The sequence below is a fragment of the Micromys minutus genome, assembly GCF_963924665.1.
Source record: "Micromys minutus genome assembly, chromosome: 33".
NCBI lineage: Eukaryota > Metazoa > Chordata > Mammalia > Rodentia > Muridae > Micromys > Micromys minutus.
In genome coordinates this window covers 10,414,648-10,433,786 of record NC_137968.1, presented here as the reverse complement: position 1 = coordinate 10,433,786, position 19,139 = coordinate 10,414,648, and the positions used below count along the sequence as shown (strand labels likewise).

The following is a 19,139-nucleotide window of genomic DNA, read 5'->3' as shown; positions in this document are numbered from 1 at the left end:
CTCCTGGTGGGTTGATTGACTCACAAGAAAATATTTTTTAATGTTTTAAAGACCAACAGAAAATACCAATGTGTACATTATGATTCATAATAGTAGTAAAAATTATAGTTATGAATTAGCAACAAAAATCATTTTATGGTTATGAGTTATCACAACACGAGGAACTGTATTGAAGGATTGTGGGATTAGGAAGGTTGAAAACCACTTGGGTTCAGGGACTTCAGAATATGATGGTGGGCAGGTGGGGCGCAGGACTTGGTGCACCAGGAAACAACTAATGGTCATAACATACACAGAAAGGACTTGGTAGACTCATGCAGGATTCATGCCTGATGCCTTGGTGACTTTCAGGCCATATAAGCCCTGCTTAGTTGATTCCATGGGCCATATTTTCCTGTTGTCCTCCTAAAACAGATTCTTCTCTTGGACTGAGGACTGTGACCACCTTTTTGACAAAGTTCATTCTGCCCAAAAGAAATGCTGTCCATTTTTCTTTTCTCACTTTAAACACTCAGGATCCCCCCCCCCCAATCGTCCTACTAACTAGGCTCACACATCCTTTTATTTTCATATTCCATTCATGCATACAAAGATGTATCTGTTTCTTCAGCTTTGTGAAGATTGTATCAGCACAGAGAGTCAATATGAATGGAATTAAAGTAATAGGGGTTAGAGCAGTATGATTAAGGATGATCGCAGAGATGTCCCTGTGTGTGGCGAGGAGCGTGCGGGCTGTGGCCTGCAGCCTGCGGACAGCCCTGGCCTTCTGCCCGCCGCAGCCCTGGACACCGAGCACTGATGCTGTCTGCTCATTGCACACCAGATCTGCTTAGCTGTTGGTGCATAAATTCACAGTGAAGCAGAGATGGATAACAGAGGATGGTATTGGAACAGTGGGAACCAGCAATTCTGCACAGGAAGCTTTGGGGAGATGTTGTTTACTGTTAAGTCTGCCTGAAGTTGGAACAAAGTTGAAAACACAAGACCAAAGATCCTCCTGCCTTTGTCTCAAGTGCTGGGACTTAAAGGAGAGTTGTGCTTTGGAGAGCGTGAAGGCTGCCAGTGAACTCTCCTCTCCTTTGTCAGGAAAGGTAACTAAAGTCAGTGAAGCCCTTGCTGAAAACCCAGGGTTTGTCAACAAATCCTAATATGAAGATGCTTGGCTGATCAAGATGGCACTGAGGGATCCTCCTGAGCCGGATGAGTTAATGAATGAAGAGGCATATGAGAAATATGTGACTTCCATTGAGGAGTGACCCTCCACTTCCAGATAAAACTGGACATGACCTGCTCTAGCATGCTTATCTTAAACTAGTGAAGAATAGAGGACTTGCACTAACTTTTAGTAATACTAATGGAAAGAAACTCTTCTTGACAGTGCTACCTAAGACACATCCCCAACTTCCTAATGGATGCAGATAAACACAGTGTGCAGATTTCTGATAATTACCATATTAAGTATTTAGACTAGGGGTTAAGCTCTGGTGTTTAGAATTCTTAGATCACCTTATGGTATAAAGTGGTTATGAAGCTGAGTTTGGTGAGAACCATCATCTAATCCCAGCACTCAACAGCAGATGTTCATTCAAGGTCGGTCTACATAACACATGTTCCAGACCAGCCACAGTTAGAGGGTGAGAACCTACCTACTGGGTATAAGAATTCCATAATTCAGAACAACAGTGGCATATCTTACATAGTTTTGTAACTTGCTCACATCCACCACTGGGTTTTGGTCAGAGACTTAGTGTCCTCTCTTTGGAAATGCCTGGAAATACAGAGAAGTGTGTACAGGGTCAGATGCAGGAGAGTACTGTCTTTGCTTCGACATGTGCTATGTTGCCTGTTATTTCTCCACCATGAAGCACTGGTTTTGTAACATCATGAAAAACAAGTAAAACATTCATCCTCTCTGGGGAAATAAAAGGAATGATCTCAGAAACTGAAGTAACCCAAAAATAAAATAAAATAATGTATATTATATAAACAACATATATGCAACAAATACCTGTGTTATTAGCATGTGGGAGGCTTAAAAAGGAATCAAGAATTTCAAACCAAGTTGGGCAGTATAATAGAATTTTATCCTAAAAGATGACAGGGTCTACCAAAACAAACAACGTGACAAATGTTTTATCAAAACCTCTGTTTCTTCTAAATTTACCATTATGCAGTAAATTCTGACACTGTAAAAAGAATGAACCCCAACAATGATCACACTGAGACTCATTTAGTTTACATAGATTCCCTTTGTGAATAAATCAATATACTCATTTGAAATTTTTATTGAGTTACTATTATTGTCCAGAGTTGCACATGTGTCCGTGAATAACAAAAACAAAAATTTTTCTCATGGATCTTATGCTGTATGTTGATCATAAGTAAACAAACAATGAGAATTGAGATAGAAATTAGAAGATACAAGCTAGTGACTTGTATTTTATTAAGCACATATTATGTTAATTATATGACATATATTAGATATATTAATATAAATATTATATTATATTATATGAATGTTCCCTTGTTAAAGTGTTGATGAAGACAGTCTTTCCCAGAATTCTCAGTAGACACTCTAAAATCCAGAAGATCCTGGCCAGATGTCATACAGACACTAGAGAACAAAAACGCCAGCTCAGGCTACTATACTCAGCAAAATTCTCAATTACCATGTATGAATAAACCATGAAATTCCATGGCAAAACCAAATTTACACCATATATTTCCACAAATCAAGCCCTACAAAGGATAGTAGATGGAAAACTCCAATACAAGGAGAGAAACTACATCCTAGAAAACGGACAAAAGTGATCTTTTTTCAACAAATGTGAAAGAAGATGGCCACACAGACACAATTTCAATATAATGAGAAAAATAACTGGAAGCAATGATCGAGGGATGGTCCTTAATTTCTCTTAACATCAAGGGACTCAATTCCCTGATAAGAAGACATAGACTAAAAGACTGGATACATAAACAGAACCTAGCATTTTGCTGCATAACCTCAGTAAAAGACAGACATTACCTCAGAATATTCCTAGCAAATGGTCCCAAGAAACACACTGGAGTAGCCATTCTAATTTTGAATAAAATTGAATTTCAATCAATAGTTATCAAAAAGATAAGGAAGAACACTTCTTATTTATCAAAAGAAAAGTCTACCAAGTTGAAATCTTAATTCTGAACATTTATGCTCTAAATGCAAGGAAAACCACAACCACAAAAGAAACTTTAATAAAACTCAAAGCACACATTGCACCTCATAAAATAATAGTGAGATATTTCAACACCCCATTATCATCAATGGATAGATCATGATAACAGAAACTTAACAGAAATACAGTGAAACTAAAAAAAGTTATGAACCAAATAGATTTAACTTATATCTATAGAACATTTTATCCTAAAACAAAAGAATATACCTTCTTCTCTCACAGTACTGAAAGAGTTAAAATTTTAAATTGGCCCCACTAACCCTGCCTTGAGGACAAGTATGTCTCAAGGCTGAAAACAGAAACCACAAACCACCTGGTCTCAAAAAGGTCTGACTTTGCAGTCCTGAGAAAGACAAGTATGAAGGTCAGTGTGCCCCAAAATCAGGATGGCCTAGAGTTGAACCATGTCCAAAATAAGTAGAGTATGCCAATTTGAATAAACCAGTAAAATTGCTATGCATCTATTGCTAACTACCTATGCAACTTTTCCTATAAATATGTCCCTTTAATTGAGTTTGGGGTTGACTCTTCTATCTCCTGTGTGAGATACGTGTTGTCCCCAGAGCACTGGCCTCCCCCACCCCAATGAACCTCTTGCCTGATTGCAGCAAGATGGGCTCTCTGTGAGTTCTTGGTTCTCGTTTTACCAGTACTTGAGTGAGGGGCGTCCCCAATTCCGGTGGTCTTTTAGTACTTTCTCCAAAATTGATCATATAATCAGTCACAAAATAAGCCTCAACAAATGCAAGAAGATTAAAATAATCCCATGTATCCTATCAGATCATCATGGATTAAGATTGGTCTTCAATAACATCAAAAATATCAGAAAGCCCATGTACACATGAAAGCTGAAAAATACTCTACACAATTATAACTTAGTCAAGGAAAAAAAAATTTAAGACTTTTTTAGAATTTAAAGAAGATGAAAGTACAACATACCCAAACTTATGGAACACATGGCTAAGAGGAAAACTCACAGCTCTGAGTGCCTCCAAAAAGAAAATGGATAGAGTATAAACTAGCAACTTGACAACACATCTGAAAGCTCTAGAAGAAAAAGAAGTAAATATACCCAAGAGGAGTAGACAGCAGGAAATAATCAAACTCTCGGGCTGAAATCAACCAAGAAGAAACAGAAAGAACTATACAACAAATCACAAAACCAGGAGCTGGTTCTTTGAGAAAATCAAAAGGATTTAAAAACCCTTAGCCAGACTAACCAGAGGACACAGAGACAGTATCCAAATTAACAAAATCAGAAATGAAAAGAAAGATATAACATCAGAAACTGAGGAAATCCAAAAAATAAATCATCAGATCCTACTACAAAAGCCAATAATCAACAAAACTGAAAAATTTGAATGAAATGGACAATTTTGTAGAGAGATACCAGAATCTTATCAGGATAATATAAACTATCTAAGCAGTCCTATAAACCCTAAAGAAATAGAAGCAGTCTCCCAACCTAAAAAGCCCAGGACCAAATGAGTTTAGTGCAGAATTGAACCAAACCTACAAAGAAGAAATAATACCAATACTCTTCAAACTATTCCAAGAAATAGAAACATAAAAAGGAAAAAGAAAAAAAACAAAACAATAAAACAAAAAAACACTGTACTCACTGGCAAGTGGATTTTAGCTTAAAAGTTGGGAATAGCCAAGGCGTAATTTACAGACCACGTGTAGCTCAAGAAGGAAGACCAAAGTGTGGATGCCTCATTCCTTCTAAGAAAGTGGAACAAAATTCTCAAGGCAGGAAATACAGAGACAAATTGTGAAGCAGAGACTGGAGGAAAGGCCATACATGGACTGACCTACATGGGGATCTATCCCATATATAGACACCCAGACAGTATTGTAGATGCTAAGAAATGCTGTTGAAAGGACCTGATACATCTGTTTCTTGAGAGTCTCTGGCAGAGCCTGACACACAGAGAGACAGCTCACAGACAGTCATTGGACTGAGAACAGGGGTCCCCAATGGAGGAGTTAGAGAGAAGACTGAAGGAGCTGAAGGGATTTGTAACCCATAGGAAGAACAATAATATCAACCAACCTGATCCCCCAGAGCTCCCAGGGACTAAATCAACATTCAAAGAGTACACATGGCTCTAGCTGCACATGCTGCAGAGGATGGCTTCGTTGGACATTAATGGGAGGAGATACCTTTCTTCCTATGGATGCTCAATGCCCCAGTGTAGAGAAATGCCAGGGTGGAGAGGCAGGAGTGGGTGGGTGGTTGGGGGAGCATCCTTATAAAAGCAAGAGGAGAGGGAATGACATAGGGTTTTACTGGAGGGGAAACTGGGAAAGGGGATATCATTTGAAATGGAAATAAGAAAATAACTAAAAAACAACAACAAACAAAACAAAATAAAAAACAAGCAAAAACTACACAGCCTAAGTAATCCCTGTTGTAACCGACATAGACTACCCCTCCGTTTAGATTGCAAGGCAGTTTAGAAGCGTGAAAAGAAAAGAAACAAACAAACAAAAAAACCCAACCAACTTGAACAGGCTTCCTTTAGTCTTCTGTGGGGGACACTGCAAACATGTTTTTATGTAACATCATTAGCATGAGAACACAAGACACCATATACTTACTTACTAGGTTTTGATTTTTCTCCCTGGCTTATGAAACAAGCAGTTTGATCCCATGTCCTCTTTATCATTATCACCTGGATATCCTAGATATTGGACTGAAGTCTCCAAAACCATAGATCTAAATAAACCTTATTTTATTTTAGTAAGATAAATCTGACCGTTTGCTAAGCTTAGAGCATTTCCCCCAAATTTTCCCGATTAAATATACAGCAAACCTTCAACTGAGAATATTTTGCAGCTGGAAAGGGATAAGGAGAAAGTGTGGCTGTGAAATATTTTTGTATCAAGTATAAGCAGAGTATAAACACAGATTTTTAACCAGTGCTGAAGCATCATTGTATGGTTAAAATGGTAGCAATCTGTAGAGACTGAGACCAAGAAGGAGAGTGAATAAAGATTAAGAAAGTCTTCAACCGTTTCGTTTCTAAGGTTCTGTTGTAAAGCGGTAGAATAATTGAATGTAAATGTAATTTAAATTATGATGCGTGAATACAGTTGATTGGATGCAAGATACTGATTACCATGATACTGTAGATCCTGGGCTGAGTAAGAGAAGTAGGGGCGGGAGCAGAGGTTGCAATGAGTGTGAGAACACTTAATGAGCTTTTCCTAGAGGATGGAGAACGGCTTGACTCACCTTCAGAAGCAGCACATTCTTATGAAATAACGAGACCAGCGATAAAAATGGGAACTGTCGGATACTGAAGACGGAAGAGAGGGTTGCTAGAGTTGAGGTCAGGATGTTGAGAGAAAAGCCTAACATGTGTTTTGTAGAATGTACGACTCTAACATCTAGTTGCAGAGATTATAACTCATTGACTAGCCCAACTACTGTTTGTCAGTACTTATTACAGTAATACATGAAAGCCAGGCTTTCTGCAGGATTCTTCTGGCTGGAAACTGAGCACAGCAAGGATATTCATCCCAGGGAGAAGTAAGATGCCTTTGATGGAGACTGAGTCTCTCCCTCCTCACCCCACATTGGTAAAAACATTTATTGAGATTTATTGAGCCCTTCCCAAGCCATAGGCACTGTGCCTTGCTCTTTTCACATTTTAGCATACTATGTCCTCGAAACACTCTAGGAGGTAGTGTCCTGTTGTACAGCTGAGGAACACGCAGCAGAAAGAGGTAAAGAGCCTTGCTCTGGTCACACTGGTGAATTTGAAGCAAGGGTTGGCTGGTAGCTACAGTTTAAGCCTCTTACATACCTCATACAGTCATCTGAGGGGTCAGTCAGCACAGAAGTGTTCGACAAACAAGGACTCCAGCCACATCCAGCTGGCATCCTAAAGGGCAGCACAACCTGAGGTCACCCCAGGTAACCTGGAGAGGTGAGTGGGATCACCCTACCTTCTCTTGGAGGATGCCGAAGTACTGACTCCATCAACCAGTCGTCTGGGCACCTCAGGTTCTGGTCATCTCTCTTACCGATGCTATGCCCTGGAGCTCTGATGCCTGCCTCAGACCCTGTGATTGCTGCAAGTTTCTCCAGATAATCGCGGAGCATAGGACAGCAGTGGGACAAGGTTGACACTGTAACTTCCAAAAGGGATTGTGCCAGTGCACCCTCCCCTGCCCCCAACACACACACACACACACACACACACACACACACACACACACCTCCGGGAGGTCCACCCAGGTTACTCAGAGGCCTGGATGTAGTCTGGGACAGTGAGCATGGCACACCCTCCCACAGTTCCAGCCTGCAGCTCAGCAAGTGCCAGGTTGGAGCCCAGGCACCACCAGCTCCGGGTCCCCGCCCACCACAGCGTCCTGATCAAAGGGTGGCTTGTGGCCTTCACCTCCACCAGCCCTTATTCACGCTGACGATGATGCCAGCACCACAAGCTGTTGCCCTCATCCAGGAGGGGCCGCCGGGTTTGCAGGTCCTTCCTGGGACCCAGGCAGCAGCGGTGATCCTTGAGGTATTTGTGTCATGAGATGCCCTTGGTACAGCCGGCACATAGGAACTTGTCGATGCCTGTGTGAGGGCGTGGGTGCTCTGCTAGGAGAAAGGACTTACTGCACAGCCCACACTTGAGCTTCAGGCCAGCGTAGGAGGCGATGTGAGCTTTCAGCTTGTCCTGCCAGCTGAACTCCTTCCTGTAGCCTGTGTGCATCTAGAAGGGACACTGGTACTTCTAGAAAGGCTCATGGGTCACCATATCTCCCTGGCTTGTCTTTGCGGTTGAATGCAGACTCACACACTGAGCATTTGCAGGGCTTCTCTCCTCAGTGGATGCGGGCGTGCAGCTTGAGGTAGTGCTCCTTCCAGAAGAACTTACAGATCTAGCACCTGAACCAGCCACCACTACCATGTGTTGCTAAGTGACGCTGTAGGTAGCATTCACAAGGGAAGACCTTCTGGCAGTGTGGGCTGGAGAAGTTATGAGTGGCCGTCTGTGCATAGCGCTCCAAGGCCTCGGCAGTCAAGTATTTGCTGACACACTTGATACAATTGTAGACGATGGTGTCCCTCCTGGGACTGTGCTGCGGCAGGAGACTGTGGGAGTACTGGTGGACGCCCAGGTCATACAGTGAGGGAAAGTTCGTGTTACGGAAATGACAGCAATAGCTCAGCTTTTCCTGGTGGCTTCGGACATGCTCCAGAAAGGTGTCCAGCCTGGGGAACATCTGGGTACAGCTTTTGACCATGTACCTGTACTTCTGTTCCTTTTTTTGTTAGTTTGTTTTTTGTTTTTTTTATACCACCTTGTTTATTTTTTTAATTGGACAACTTCATTTTAAAAAACAAAGATAAATGTACAGATTTTAAGCATTTTTGCATAAAAGTATACGAACACATTTTTGTCAGTACTTGTTTTTTTAAAGGTTTGATAGTGTGCATTAAGATCTTACTAGTTACAATGAGCACAAAGTACATGTTAAATACGAACCCAGATGTCCTTCAGTAGATGAATGGATACAAAAATTGTGGTACATTTACACAATGGAGTACTACTCAGCTATCAGAAACAATGACTTTATGAAATTCTTAAGAAAATGGTTGCATCTAGAGAATATCATCCTGAGTGAGATAACCCAGTCACAAAAGAACAAACATAATATGCAGTCACTGATAATTAAATACTAACCCCAGAAAGCTCTGAACACCCCAGATACAACTCACAGACTATATGAAGTTCAAGAGAAAAAAAAAAAGAAAGAAAGAAAATTAAAAAGCATTATACTTAATTTTTACACACCAAGAAAACTTTGACTAATTCCAGGTTACTTCTGCTCCTTTTTGTTCTGGATCATGTGGGAGCTGACCTGGAGGTAGGCGCTGAACTTGCCTGAGCAGAAATGACAGAGGTAGGAGCTGTCCATAAGAACCACCTGCTTGGCATCTGGCTTGTCACCTTCGTCTCCAGCTGTGGGCAAGGCCTGGCGCTGTGTGGTGCTGGACAGGGATTGACGCAACCCAGTGTCTTCCTCTTCTTGCTTGTCGGGGTTCAAAGCCATGACTTGTAATGTCACAGAGTTTCGGGAAACTGTGACACCCACCAATTCTCCTCGGAGGCCACACCTTATGAATTTGCATACGCGTCTTGACATTAGACTCTGGACAAAAGGCATGGCCCCAGGCCAAGCACCGAAAAAGCTTTTCTCCCATGTGGCTTCGGATGTTCTGCTGAAGATCAAAGATAGTGAATGACTTGTCACAGTATGAGCCTTTGGCTTCCCAGCAGCTTCTGGGAGTCCACTGGCACCTTTTTAGCACATCTGTTCTTCCGTGTTGGTGGGAAGTCAATGGTGGCCACCATGGCCCCATTTGCACTGGTCATGGGGACAGTGGAACTGGGTCCTTTGGGTTTGCATTCCTTCTTGCCAGGGCTGTACACGGACAGGGGTGTGGGGTACAAGGGAGCCTCCCCACACTGATTTGGTTTGGCACCTCCAGGGTGGGTATGGCTGCAACCCCAGGGCCTGAATCTCTACTGTTCCGTTCCCCGACATGGCCGAAGAAGCACTGTATACCTCCACCTCACTATTCCCAACGGGATTGGAGCCCCTATAAGGGCCCAGGGTCTAAGGTGGAGAAGGTGGAGGTTGTGGGGAGCAGGGGTGGAGGGGGTAGAGGAAGGAGTGGAGGCTGGGTGAGGTAATTGGGCACGGAATGCATGTTCAAGCTGTTCTGCACATGTGGGGGTCCTTGGAGCATTGGCTGGTCCAAGGAAGTGAAGGCTGACTTGGTAGACATGAGCACATCATAGCTCACCAAGATGTTCCCTTGCACCAGGATCTGGATCAGTGGGGATGGTGGCACTGTGATGTGTGTGGAGATCTGGAGGTTGCCAGGAGGCGGGGCCTGCTGGATGGCAGCAGGGCTGCTGAAGGTGTTTAGATGCTGTTGGTAGCCGGCGAGACTGTGGCCAAGGCGAGGGCGTTCCCCGGGCACTGTTCACGCTTTCCGTCATGAAGGCCTGCAGGGAGTTGAGAACTGCTTCTTAAACTTCCCGCAGAGAAAGACATCCTCATCATCCAGTGACTGGACGGGAGGCAGGAATCATACACTTTGCCCTGTTGTATCAGGGACTGCTCCTTGGCCATCCAACAAGGACTGGACGGCCAGAACCGTTTGATCGTCCATTCCCTCCAGGGCTTCAAAGATCATCGGTGCCATCTTGGAGCTACCGCCGCCTGGGGAGTCTGAGACTGAGTCTTAAAACTACTGGTGTCTGTAGAAATTTTACTTAAAAGAAAACTGGACTTCGTATTGATTCCATACAATCTCTTCTCCATCCTGCCCTCTCTTTGGGTTAATTCACATCAGTCTTGGTGGCTCTCAAAATTCTCTTGGTTCCCTCTACATTATTCCCTCATGAACATTCATATTAAGTCCTGGGTTCTCTTCTTTTGTAAAGACCCAGAGCAACACAGCAAAGTGTTAGCTATAAAATTCTCCACTTGTGTTTCCAAGCAGTGGGGAATGTTAAATACTTACCTACTAAGGATATTTTTTTAAGTCCTTTTACATATGTTGGGTTTATCTTGCAAGATTTCCATCAAACCTGGATGTACAGAATTTCTCAGATATGCCTGGAGTGTTGCACACATTAACTAGTATTAATCCTCTTTCCTCCCTTCAATAACCACCATCATTACTAGTATTTTTAAAAATGAACTCTGACCAGTTAGAAAATGACCAAAGCCAAATGGATGGTGAATTGAAGTCTAACATTGTCAAACTCCAAAAACCATGCTCTTTTTTATTCATTAACATACTAGGAAGAGCATATATAGAATACTTTAGTGGCTAAAGTGGTACACATATGTCTTCTATAAAAGGCACCAAGGTTCCGAAGACATAGCCCAGTTTGAGGATATTGTTATCACTTCAGGGGTAATTAAAAACAAAACGAACTAAAAAAACCTATTTTTTTAATATTTGAAAAACTTTTAGAACAAGGTATTAAGAAATTTTATTTCGTCTTAAAATCTTATGGTCAAATTGCATTATATACATTTTGTTATTCATACAAGGCTGCCATTAGCAAAGCTTCACTTTGTTTAAAATAATTAAATCAAGGCTAGTAATAATACTGGGGTTACATAAAATTATATTTTCCAGTAGGAACTAGTTTTAAACTAAGCTGAATTATGAAAAGTAAAATAAAATATTACTTCCTTAAATAGAAAATCTAGGAGAAGGTGAATTAATCAGTACTGAGGATCCCTTGAGTGCCATTATTTTACTAGATTAAATATATAAAAACAAATTTGGGCCCTGTAGAAGCTCAGGAAATTGACATGACATCAATAAAAGTAAATTTAAGCCTCATATAAAAACTCAAAATTACATTGCATTCATGTTTAGTAGCTAAATTTTATTAGTCAACAGCAATCTTATAATAGATGTTAGAAAATTTAATTTTTACTACAATAATCAGCAGATTTTATTCCAATAAACAGCAGATTATTGGAATCTTATATGTAAGTACTATAGTAGTGCTCATTTTTATAGCACAGGTCCATAAAGGCAACAGTTTAAGATTATTGAATTGTTGACACCTATTCCACAGCATGGGATGTTGTATTTTATAACTTTGTACTAATAACAGTAAAATCTCTCCCATTTTCTGTTCTTGGATAAATAGCAAGTCTTGAGCTGGGTACAATATTTCAAGGATACTGATCATTTACACAGAAGTGCCCCATTGAAATATAATTCCAGCTTGGCGTGTCCACAGTAAGCAGCACTGAATATCTGCTGTAGGCAGATGCCTTTTAAATCATTAACATAATATAAAATGCACAACGACAACTGGACAGAAATGATCCCTTCAGAGAGAAAACCAGAGGAGAGAAAACAGCCCAATCATCACTACTCATACATCAGATTTATTACAGTTTCTCAGAACCCACACATGAAATAGAGGAGCCTGCAGAAAGTGGAAGATCTAATGAAAGCTGCCAGTTAATGCAGGTATGTTTGTCCATAACAACCTGGACAGGGTCTTCTCTTCCTCGGCTGAAACGGAAACCAGTGGTTACCATATCAACATCGGCTGAAATGAATGCATTTTAAAGCACTTTATATCCCCTTCTGAAATTATTCGCAAACAATATTCAGTTCTTGAGTGAGGCTTTGTCTCCTTCGAATATAAAAAATGACACAGGAGATTTAAGGTTAACACTTTCGAATGCTTTGTTACTCAGTAAGGTTAACAGAAAGAGCTTGGTTGAAAGAGTAGGTTAAGGCTTACTCCAATGAAGTAAAGATCAAAAGTCATATCCATCTGTCATGCTCCTGACGCAATACAGTTGTCAGCAATTATCCATTGCTTGAACCGCTGCCTCATCTCTGTCTTGCCCAAACAGAATCCATGACTTTAGGGCATGATTATGCTATTTAAGCTTTTTAATAATATTATCTTTCTTCTACAAAAGAAAATTCTTGCTGACATAAATGTTTGATTAGATGCTCTCCTATGTTGCAGTAAGAAATGTTCCCTCCCACCCAGAGCTCATGAAATATACATCCAACAAGTTCTTTGTGCAGAATAAAACAAATTTCAAAACTCCTCTTCAAATATAATAGTAGCAGTTTTAGACTTTTACTAATTTCTGTAATGAGCTCCAGAAGGTAGTTGTTATAGCCCATGAATATTTATGGGCCAAGTAATTTTTTAATAAATCTATTGTACCAGTCTTTTCAATTCCAAAGAGAAGAGTAATAATTTGTCAGCTGTTTCATAACTATCTCAACAACAACACTAGGATGGGGCATTTTCAATCATTTCACATGTATTGGGTAAATTGGGTGAAGAATTGGGTAAACAGTTCTTTGTAAAGGTGTTTTTGTTAGATCTTTGAGAATTTCACACATCATATTTTGATTGTATTCATCCTTGTCCTTTACCCCACACATCCACCCTTCCCACATTTCATTCCCACCTGACTTTGTAACCTTCATTCAGTTTTTATACAGTAGAGTCTAATTAATGTTTGGTGTATACTCGTGGCTGTGTCGCCATCCCCTGGTGCTGGTTAGATCTCCCATCATATTCTTAAGAAAAGCTAACTTTCCCTCATCTAGAAGCTATCAGATACCCATGTACCATTCTTTTGGCTAGGAACAGCATATAGAACATACTTGACCCCTCCATATCAGGATTTTGTCTGTCTTGAGTTTATACAGATCTTGTTCCTTCTGTCATAGCCACTGTGAGAGGACACATGCAACTCTTTCTTCTCCCTCTTCCATAATGATCCCTGAGTCTTAGGAGGAGAGGACATAATACAGATGTGCTTCACAGTCCCTTGTCATCTGTCCCTTGACAAGTTGTGTGTCTCTATGTCAATTGCCATCTACGGCAAAAAAAAAAAAAAAAAAAAGTGGCTTCATGATGAAGTTTGAGGGATGTACTAGTTTATAGATATAATAAGACGTTATTAGGAGTCACTTTAATAATGTGTCCAATCTGCAGAGTAATAGTAGGAAGTTTCCCTCAGACCTATGACGATCCTATTCACAACAACCAGGAAATGAAAAAAAGCCTAATGTTGAGGTTTTCTCTTTTCCTGTCTATTGTAATATTTAGTGCAGATCCCCAAGACCTGAAGTCAGCACATAGCCCTGTGACCCTGCTCCCAAGTTATTTCTAATTAGTGAATAAAGATTCCAGTATCCAATAGCTGTACAGAAGAGGCATAGGTGGGGTTTAGGTTTCAGGGGCTTGTGGGGAGAGGAGGACCACAAGGAAGAAGAGAGTGCAGAAGGAGGAAGAAGTAGAAATGGTTAAGGGTCAAGAGTGAGTAGCCCTGAGGGCTGCCCAATTGGAGCTAAGAGCAGCGTAGATGAAACGTAGTAAGTAATAACTCAGTTTTGTTGATAGGAAAATAGATTCTAACCGCATGGAAGGTAGGCAGCTGCCTAGCTCTTGTGCTGCTTAAGACTTATTATAAATATAAAAGTTGTGTGTGCCTTTCATTCAGGAACTAATTCATTAACGGCAAGATAGAAACCTGAGATGGGATTTACAGTAATGACTACAACAGCATAAATATTCATTAGCAGATGAATGGATCATAAAATGTGATAAACTTACATCATGTAATATCATCCAGCTTTTTAAAAAAATTAAGTTATTAATTTTTTAAGTAACTTCGTCGAGTTAGAAATACCATTCTGAGTAAAGGAACAAACCCAGAAAGACATGTCAAATTCTCTCTCTCTCTCTCTCTCTCTCTCTCTCTCTCTCTCTCTCTCTCTCTCTCTCTCTCTCTCTCTTGCTTTTAGATGTTGGCTTTGAACCTTTAGATACGTCTGTTTCGTTTGGAATACCCACAGATGTCAAGGAGTTGGTAAGAGAGCTCTCAAGGGAAGAAAGAAAGAGCATGACACAGAGGAAAGACAATTGAACAGCAAGAGTTATATGTGGAGGCAATGCAGAGAATGAGTGTGGAAGAGAGGTTATAGGGAGGAGTATCTAACATTGAAAAGGTCATAAGCAAAACTAGTGCTTCTGAAGCTTCCTAAATTATAAGCATATGCACATATAAATAGAGTTTCAATGAGGTTTTAATATAGTGAGACAACAATACCTCTTATAGATACCACAGGCTAACAAATAAAAACCTAGTGTCAAGTATGTGCTATACCTACTAGATTGTTCTCCAGTGAGGTGGCTCAATATTACACATAATTTACACTTTTTGATAGCCCTTAAGAACATGAGTATACACATGCATTAGGAAACAAAAATAGAATAGGTAGTTAGGAATAGATAGGGGTCTGGAACAGGAGGATCAAATTGGAAGGAGGAAGGGAGCTAGGGTGGGAGGGGAATACAGGGAAAGGCAGCTAAGATTAAGCAGCAATTGAGGGATAGTCTATAAACCTAACAAAGTAGGAACATCCTAAAATATATACATATGTTAAGGCACTATAAATAAAATTATCAAACAAAGCAGCAGACAGAGTCCCAATGAGTAACTGTAGTGTGTATTCCTTATTATTATTTTTGCTGATTAAATAAAAATAAGGCTAGGAAGGTTAATATAAGTGGATATTATCCCCAAAGCTCAGAATACCCATGATATAACAAATAAACCATGTGTAGCTTAAGAAGAAGGAAGACTAAAGTGTATATGCTTCAATCCTCCATAGAAGGAAGAACAAAATAACCATAGGAGGTCGAGGGCAGGAGAGACCTGACAGGGAGAGAAGAGAAAGAGAGGAAGGGAGGGGCAGGATCAGGTATTGGAAGGGACAGAAGAGAAAGGCAGAGGGTCAGGAAATTGAATAGAAATATGTAGCAGTGGGGGATAGGGAACTGGGAGTAGCCACTACAAAGTCCCAGACTGCAGAACAGCGAGAGACTCCCAGGACCCAACAGGGAGGACTTTAGCTGAAATACCCAACAAAGAAAAGATACAACCTGTAGAAACCACATCTGGTAGATAAACACAGCCTCCAGATGAGGGATGGGGCCATGTACCCATGTCAAAAATTTTAACCCAGAATTGCTCCTGTCCAAAGGAAAGACAGAAACAAAAGTGGAAGAGAGACTGAAGGAAAGGTCATGCAGAGACTTCCCTACCTAGGGATCCATCCCATCTGCAGACACCAAACCCAGACACTATTGCTGAAGGCAAGAAGTGCTTGCTGACAGGAGCCTGGTATAGCTATTCTCTGAGAGGTTCTTACAGAGCCTGACCAAAATAGATGCAGATACTTACAGCCAACCACTAGACTGAGCCCAAGAGCTCCAATAGAAGAGTTAGAGAAAGGATTGAAGGAGCTGAAGGAGATTTCAACCCTATAGAAAGAACAATATCAACTAACTGGATCATCCAGATCTCCCAGGGAATAAACCACCAACTAGAGAGCATACATGGAGGGATCTGCTCCAGGTATATATGTAGCAGAGAACTGCCTTATCTGACATCAATGGGAGGGGAAGTCCTTGATCCTATAAAGGCTTGATTCCCCATCATAGGGGGATGCTAGAGAGATGAGGCAGGAGTGGATGATTGGGCGGAGGAGCACCCTCATAGAGGAAAGGGGGAGGGGGTAGAGGAATGATGGGGTGGGAGGTTTGTGGAGAAGCAATTAGGATGAGATATATTATTTTAAAAGTAAACATATAAAATGATCAATAAAAAATTTTAAATGTTATAAAAAAAAAAAGAGGTACAAAGTTGCTTGGTTTGGTCAGTGAAGAAGATAGAAATCAGTGTGTAGATTAGTGGAAATGGCCACGGCAAAAGGAAATTAGATTCAGAGTAGCAGTGATGGTCTGGATTCTAAAGAACATATTAACTGTCGTATTGGAGAGCTTCTAGCAGGCTTTGAGTTGAATGACATGGTGTAGCTTGCAATAAGCTTGCTTTTTCACCCACATGTGTCCGGGCTGAGCGGAGCATGACAAAAGGACTAGCAAGAGGCTTTTATAGTTCAAGAAAACATGCCTGGGGTTGGGAATAATGCTGGAATATGGAGAAGTAGTCGAGTTAAAGGAATTTATTCAAAGTTGCCTCAGTAGGGTAATGTCTTTCTATGAAAAGAGTTGTTTCCAAGATTTTAATGTGAAGTAGAGCAGGTGCTCTCCACTTCCTGAGTCAGGGGAAAATAAGGAAGAGGGAGGCTCATGAAATAATCAGAGTTTAATGTTGTTCATTTTAAGCTTGAGGCATCTTAAATACAGTGCAACAACTACTCGTCTGCTGGTCATCACAGAAGAGACTGTAGGTAAAGTCTATAATCTGTCTCCATTGAGAGCGTGTGCTGGTCCTCAGATCTCATGTGCAGACCCAGGAGAATGTGATTTAACAATATCTATAAGTAGTTCTGATCTGTGCTCGTTTGGTGACTGTTCAAAGGTCTGGAGGCATTTTGGACTGACACAACAGAACAGAGAAAGGGGTGCTATTAGTGTTTGGTAAACAAGGGTCATAGATTCTTACAAACAGCATATACTATAAATCATCTTCACAGCATAATTTATACAGCACAGAATTTCAATAATCTTGTGTTTAAGAAGGCCTCTTCAAGTTCAACAGAAGTGTTTTTTTTTTTTTAATTCAGGTTAATTATTGACTTTGGGGGTTGTGTTGTTTTGTTGGTTTTTTTGTGTGCTTGCTCATCTTCTGTGATGAAAACCATAACTAAAACCAGCTTGAGAAAGGAGAACGTGTATTTCAGTTTATAGATTACAATTCATCATCAAAGGGAGGCAAAATGGGAGATCAAGGAGGGAGCCTAGAAATGGAAACTGAAGGGATACCTTAAAGGAAGGCTATTTTCTGGCTTACAGACTACACTACATCAGTGAACACACTGTTGCCCTGTGGTAATCGCAACTGGGGTACATAATTACTTTTACATGAGGATGGACAAAGGATTAGGAATTAATAAACATGTGTGATGTTCCCCATGCCCCAGCACAACACATGAGGAGAATGAAAGATCGTAGGAACCAGGGGACCAGAAATTCTGGCATGATATCATATCTCCTGGGGAGAAAATAATACATAGCCATGGTACCTTATCAATATGACTGTTGAAACAAGACCTGAACAATACTAAAAATCAATGGCCATGCTAACACAGAAGGGAAAAATCTCACAGACCCACCCTAGACAAAATACTACAAGCAACTAATTACTGCTCAGAGAGAAAATTAGGCTCTCCTAGGGATAAGCTCCCTGACTGGTAATCCAATATGAAATGGCCATAGATAAAATTTTATACACATGAGCTAACCTGCATGAACTCAAGAAGGTGTATTTATATAATTATACATATATAAAATAGATCAATAATGATAAAAACGAGGCTATCAATTTCAGAGAAAACGAGAGAACCTGAGAGGATCTAGTAAGAGGATATAGGAAGAAGTGATGTAACCATAAATTAATTTGAAATTTTAATTAAAATTTAGATATATACATAAAGAAAGGTACAAAAATAAAATGAAGCCAGCCATCTTCCAATTATCTATGTTTTTGCAGGGCTGAAGTGATTGATATTCCTTTTCTCCAAAACAGTAAGATACTCACTGATGTTGGGAATATCAATGTTGATGAGAAGTTTTATGGTTTTTCATAGGCCTACCAGAAAGTAGGAGGTATTTCATGAAAGCAGGCTCACCGGTGTCTGTTTGCAAAACAGGATGTCAAAATAGTATTTAACTTTCCCAAAAATAAAGGACAAGGCTACCAGTGACAGGCAAGAGGACTTGATCCACCAGAGTTGTGACAGTGGCTGATACACCGTGGTAATTGTTGATACATGACAAGTATGTAATGGGACAAAAGAGGCACTTAAAACAAACAACAGAAACCAAAGCTTCTCAAGGAGATTGCTACTATAATACTCTTATTATTCCTTGACATTGTCCACATCTGAGCTGTTTCTCAATCCTGTCACATAGCTATCTTCCCAATCTTTACCCAGGTGTGAATTATGCATATATAATTGCACGTTTATCATACACATGAAACGAAGAATAGGGATATTCATCGAAGAAGCATATATGAGAATTTGGTGGTATGATTTACTGTAGAGATGTTATACTCAGTCCCAGAACCTCTCAGTGTATTCTGTTAACACCTGCAAATGCTGTGGAGATGATGTCTGGAATAGACAGCTTTTCCCACTCAACTGTGGATTTTTCCTGTTCTGTCTGAGGGCTTCCTCCAGTACCACAAGAACTCCCATCTACAAGATCTCCTAAAACCCCTGGGTCATATATTAATAACCCTGCTTCCGCTTGTCTTCCTCTTTGTCCTCCATTGATGAGATGACACTGAGGGAAATTCTTCCGCTTTCTCAGATGAATCCCCAAAGACTTATACCATATT

General features: G+C 40.5%; 2 pseudogenes across 2 annotated transcripts; one reads left to right on the top strand and one right to left on the bottom strand.

Moving 5' to 3' along the window:
- The first annotated feature begins 701 nt into the window (after positions 1 to 701).
- Positions 702 to 1,256, top strand: LOC308414270 (glycine cleavage system H protein, mitochondrial-like; annotated as a pseudogene). Its single transcript has one exon. The product of its transcript is annotated as a glycine cleavage system H protein, mitochondrial-like (transcript).
- Positions 1,257 to 7,465: 6,209 nt separating this feature from the next.
- Positions 7,466 to 10,452, bottom strand: LOC308414266 (zinc finger protein 341-like; annotated as a pseudogene). The gene is made up of 2 exons: positions 9,061 to 10,452; positions 7,466 to 8,484 (listed from the first exon to the last, which is right to left on the bottom strand). The product of its transcript is annotated as a zinc finger protein 341-like (transcript).
- Between the last annotated feature and the right edge of the window lie 8,687 nt (positions 10,453 to 19,139).